Below are 5991 nucleotides of genomic sequence, written 5' to 3' on the forward strand. Positions count from 1 at the left end.
GACCGCTGCAGTGGTGGCCAGGAACCTTCTCACTCCCAAAGATAACAGACTACTTTCCAAACGGTCTGATGAGTTGGCTGTTAAGGACTCTCTGGCTCTTAGTGTTCAGTGTGCAGGTTCTGTGTCTAATATGGCCCAACGTCTATTTGCTAGAACCCGCCAAGTTGAATCATTGGCTGCTGAAGTGATGAGTCTCAAACAGGAGATTAGAGGGCTCAAGCATGAGAATAAGCAGTTGCACCGGCTCGCCCATGACTATGCTACAAACATGAAGAGGAAGCTTGACCAGATGAAGGAATCTGATGGTAAGGTTTTACTTGATCATCAGCGGTTTGTGGGTTTGTTCCAAAGGCATTTATTGCCTTCGTCCTCTGGGGCTGTACCTGGTAATGAAGCTTCAAATGATGAACCTCCAATGCCTCCTCCTTCTGGGGTTTTGTCAAGTACTGAGGCTCCGGATAACCACCCTCCGGTGCTTTCTCTTTCTGGGGCTCTACCGACTGCTGAGACTTCCCCTAAGCAACCTTTGTGAAGGCTCCCTTTTGTTTGTTTATTTTGACTCATGTATATGTACATATTTGTGGCTTATCGAAAATATTAATAAATAAGCTTTGCTTCATTTCAATATATTGTGTTAAATACACCAAAGCCTTCTTCATAAAGTTCTTTGAATTTTTGCTTTTGTTGAAACCTGTATTGTTGAAGCTTTGTGAGTGAAGCATGTAGTTTGAGGTAGTGTTCCCTTAATTTCCCGAGTGAGGAAAACTTCTCGGTTGGAGACTTGAAAAATCCAAGTCACTGAGTGGTTGTGAGACTGCCGAGTATTAAGGTGCAGTAGCATATGGTGGGAGTCCCCCAAGTCTTCAGGCGAAGAGAGTTGCCGAATGAGGTGTCTCGCTTGTTACTAATTTGTCAAAGTAACGAATCCTTGTTTCGATGTCACACATTCGCATATGCCTTATCTAAAAATATTTCCAACTTTTGTGTGTTTGATGCTGCATGCTATTGACTAGACAAGATCAAGTGCAATTAGTAGCTTTTCTCTCTTTTTCATCTTTTCTTTGGTGGAATTGCTTTTCGTTTCCACTAATCAGCCTGAGTGGATGCAAGATAACACCATTCTCTATAGCTCAGATCGCAAAGTCGTCTTCATGAAAGTTGTTCCTTATCTTGTGAACTACAACATCTCCAAATTTGAGATCCATCGGAGTAGTAAAACTCCAGAAATTCAGGTATGATGAGTAACTGTTCATCAATTTTCTGTTAACCCGTCAGACTTGTTGTGAGCTTCTAAACTCCATTTTTTCTTGTTCATCTCAACATACTTTCTTCATCGAAGTTGTTCCTCACCTTGTCAGCTACAACATATCCAAATTTGAGATCCATCGGAGCAGTACAAATCCAGAAATTCAGGTATGATGAGTGACTGTTCATCATTTTTCTGTCAACCTGTCAGACTTGTTGTGAGCTTCGAAACTCCATTTTCTCTTGTTCAGATCAACATACTTTCTTCATCGAAGTTGTTCCTTAACTTGTGAACTACAACATATCCAAATTTGAGGTCCCTCGGAGCAGTATAACTCCAGAAATCCAGGTATGATGAGTGACTGTTTATCATTTGTCTGTCAACCCGTCAGATTTGTTGTGAGCTTTGAAACTATATTTTCTCTTGCTCAGATCAGCATGCTTTCTTCATTGAAGTTGTTCCTCAGCTTGTGAACTACAACATATCCAAATTTGAGATCCCTCGGAGCTATATAACTCAAGAAATTCAGGTATGATGAATGACTGGTTATTATTTTTCTGTCAACCCGTCAGATTTGTTGTGAGCTTCGAAACTCCATTTTCTATTGTTCAGATCAGCATGCTTTCTTCATTGAAGTTGTGCCTCATCGTCTCTTTCATAACATATCAAAAATTCAGAATGAACTAATGGTTAAATATTTCCAGATCTTCGAAACATCATAGCAGCTTCGAAATCTGCAAGAATCCGACTGTCATGTTTGGAGCTTCAACACTTTAATTTCCGTCGCTCAAACAGAAATGGTTCCTTCTTGAAAGTTGTTCATATGCTCAAAAACTATAGGGTGTCCAAAATTCAGCTCCATTGGAGAAGAGCAGAGGTTGCAGAAATTTGATAGATGAAAGGAGGCGGAAGAGGGAGAGAGAGAAAAAGTCTCTTGGGTTGGATTTCTATTTTGGGGCAGATTCCAAGTTTTGTAGCACCTTCATTATTGATGAATTGCTTGTACTTTTGTCCATTATGAAACTTGGGACTTTGGCTTGTTGTTGGATCTATTATAATATGTTTGGAAACATATACATAATTGCTTGTTTGGTTATGACAGGGATGTTGTGGGTGTAGAACAAAACAAATGTTTGTGTTGACCTGTGTTTTTGTACAAGTTCAAGGGCATCTTGGGTTTTGTGAACAAAATTTGTTTATTTGGAGCAAGGTTTTGTGTTGAAGCTTTGTAGGTGAAGCTTTGGTGTTGAAGCTTTCTAGGTGAAGCTTTGATGGTGAAGCTGTGTAGGTGAAGCTTTTTTAAGTGAAGCTTTTCGGGTGAAGTTTTTTTTTGGGTGAAGCTTTTTTAGGTGAAGCTTTTTGGGTGAAACTTTTTGGATGAAGCTTTTTGGGTGAAGTTTTGGAGGTGAAGCTTTTCGGGTGAAGCTTTTTGGATGAAGCTGGTTTTTTTTTTTTTTTTTTTTTTTTTTTTTTTTGGCGCTTGACACGGTCTTCATTTGCTTGTTTTGTAGTGACTGTGGAAGACGGATTGCTTTCTGATTGAGAAGGGTTCCGGCATCGCTTTGCACCATCTTCATGTGGGTAATATAGGAACTTCCTTATGTTTTGATCATGCATGTAGTGATAGAATTTGTTTCTTCTTATTGTAGATGTCAGAGCCTGGAAGTTCTAGTGATGAGGGCTCTTCTAGCTTTAGCTCTAAGTCTGAGTCTGCAATGTCGGAGTCTTCAGGGTCTTTGTTAGAGTCCTGTACTAGAGAAACATTGGATGATCTTCCCAACCGTTAAACTTTAGCTATTGCTAGTTCTTCCTCCATGGCGTTGGGTGAGGGGGTTTCTCCTGATATGTCTTTGCCTCGGCGGAGGCATGGTTATAAGCCTGCGCCATCACCTCAGAGTAAGTCTTCCAAGTATTGGCATTGATCATGTATTTAAAGAAACAATCACGTAGGCCTGCCGTGAAGGCTTTGAGGGCAGTCTTGTCGTCTGCCTCGGCACACCGGGAGTATTCATGGCTGAAGCGGCCAGCATACATACGTAATGACTCGTCTGGCCTCTGGCGGATAGTGTACAGGTCATCTGCAGAGTGCAAGCGATCGGTTTGGAAAATGTGTTGGGAAACAAATAGTTTCCTCAATTCCTCAAATGAGTCTACCGTCTCAGGTGTAAGACGACAATACCAATTTAGAGCTCCGCCAGAGAGGGTGGAGGGGAAGATAAGACATCGCTCTTCGTTGGTGTGCATCCGGTATGCCATGGTGGACTCAAAGAGGTTAAGGTGCTCAATCGGGTCCTCTTTTCCAGTATAAAGTTGCAAGCCAAGCTTCTGCTTTGTCTTTGCTTGAAGGGGGGTGTTGAGGATCCTCCTTATAAGAGGGTCAGGCCTGGGTTGGTTCCAGTCAGGTATTTCAGCCTGACGTTCAGCCTTCAACTTGTTTACTTCCTCAAGAAGTTGTAGGACAAGGGGGTCCTGAGTGGAGTTATGTGCCACTGGAGCTTTCTTTCGTAAATCTTCATCTCCTCTTGGAATTAGGAAGGTTTGATCAAGGGCATGTGATTTTTCCCTGGACTCGCTGTACTGGCTTCCAGGGTATGTCTGTCGGAACACCTCTGAGTCCCCTGTACCCTCATGTCTCTCTAGGACTTGTTGCACCTTCCCCAAGTTGGTGGCCGGCTCGGGCCGTGGCAGGGGACCGAGTCTCTCAGAAATCCTTGGGTCATTGATCTTTGAGCTTATATGGATGGAATTCTCTCGACGTTGCTTCAGGAAATCCCGACAATCGCGAAAGACGGCTTTCGATCCTTCTGCCCCTTCAGCAAAGAGGTGTCTCCCTCCGCTTCTCATGGTTCGGGTCGAAGCAACTGGGTTAAGAGAAGCCTCATGTTGATTATCAAATCGAGGGGTAATTTGTTCCCTATCAGGGATATCTATGTCGAATGCATGTGACCCTCCATGTTGGAGGGCACCCAGTTGATGGTTGACTTCCACGGGGGCAACAAGCTCGCGTGTCTGAGCTTGCCTAGCTTCGTGAAGTGTCTCGAAGAGCTTCTCATATTGCTCCTGGAGGACCTCATTCCTCATTGCTATCTTGTTGTTCTGAGCTTCCAACTCATCGACTTTAGCTTGAAAAAGAACTCGTTTTCCTTCCTTCTTTCGTTGTTTCGCACTATGTGCAAGGGGGGTGTCATTCTGTGTGCTGTGGCTTCCTTCGCTTCCCATGCTGGAGAGGGATGCCTGATCAAAAGAAAGTGTACGAATGATAGAAACCAGCTTGACACAGCTGAAGAGAGTAGGAATAAGTGTCGTTTCCCACAGACGGCGCCAAATGTTGATGCACAAAATCAGCGAAGACTTTGGTACAACAGAAAGTGTCGGGTTTTGTGACCTTCGCTTGGTTGCTTCGGTCACTAGTGAGGATAAGTACGTAAATGAATAGAGACAGAGAAGCAAACACAGGATGTACGTGGTTCACCCAGATTGGCTACGTCCACGGAGTAGAGGAGTTCTTATTAGTAGTGAAGGGCTTACACAAGTACAAAGGATCAAGCTCTCAATTTAGTGAGTTCTTGTGAATGATTTAACACAAAATGACATTAGGCAATATTGTGGGGGAATGACCCCTATTTATAGAAAAACTTGTAGCTTTGTCACATTGACATGTGTCATGTTATGATTGGTTCTTGATGTCGACACGTGCTGCGCTCTGATTGGCTTCTAATCTTGACACGTGTCGAGTAGTGATTGGCCTCCTGGTCGGAGGGGAACTCTTCTGGGTCCTTGACAGTATAGCGTTGGCCGGTGCTCGGTAGTTTCGGGATTGGTCAAGTATGGTACAAACAACTTTCTCTTTGAAAATGGCTTGTTTTTCTTCTTTTAGATTCCACCATCTAGTCCTTGGGCACTTCCAAGTCTTGTTCTTTTTTCTCACTCTTTTGATATGTACATCCATCACCAACAAGCGATGTTGATTAGCCACGCTCTCTCCTGGTATAACTTTGCAATCCTTACAAGTTATACGATCCCCTTTCCTCATTAGAAGAAAATCTATTTGTGTTTTTGACGACCCACTCTTGTAGGTGATCACATGTTCTTCTCTCTTCTTAAAGAAGGTGTTGGCTAAGAAGAGATCATATGCCATTGCAAAATCCAAGATAGCTTCCCCATCCTCGTTTCTCTCCCCAAAACCATGGCCACCATGAAAACCTCCATAGTTGCCTGTCTCCCTGCCCACGTGTCCATTTAAATCTCCTCCTATAAATAACTTCTCCGTATGAGCAATTCCTTGCACCAAGTCTCCAAGGTCTTCCCAAAATTTCTCCTTCGAACTCGTATCCAACCCTACTTGAGGTGCGTACGCACTAATCACATTGATAAGTTCTTGTCCTATTACAATCTTGATTGCCATGATTCTATCTCCTACCCTCTTGACATCTACAACATCTTGTGTCAAGGTCTTGTCCACGATGATGCCAACACTGTTTCTCGTTCTATTTGTGCCCGAATACCATAGTTTAAACCCTGAGTTTTCTAGATCCTTTGCCTTACGACCAACCCACTTAGTTTCTTGTAGGCACATAATATTTATCCTTCTCCTCACCATAACTTCTACTACTTCCATAGATTTTCCCGTCAAGGTTCCTACATTCCACGTTCCTAAACGCATTTTGCTCTCTTGAACTCTACCCTTCTGTCCTAGCTTCTTCACCCTTCCCCGTCTAATAGGATCAAAGTACTTCTTTTGTGTG

The 5991-nt window shown here is 43.0% G+C and overlaps 1 long non-coding RNA gene across 1 annotated transcript; it reads left to right on the top strand.

The window, feature by feature from the left end:
* The first annotated feature begins 1227 nt into the window (after window positions 1–1227).
* LOC139192299 (uncharacterized) lies at window positions 1228–2342 on the top strand. Its single transcript, XR_011576343.1, has 4 exons — window positions 1228–1413; window positions 1497–1594; window positions 1678–1775; window positions 1951–2342. It is a non-coding gene; the product is annotated as an uncharacterized lncRNA (long non-coding RNA).
* The last annotated feature ends 3649 nt before the right edge of the window (window positions 2343–5991 follow it).

The sequence above is a fragment of the Malus domestica genome, chromosome 15, assembly GCF_042453785.1.
Source record: "Malus domestica chromosome 15, GDT2T_hap1".
Lineage (NCBI taxonomy): Eukaryota > Viridiplantae > Streptophyta > Magnoliopsida > Rosales > Rosaceae > Malus > Malus domestica.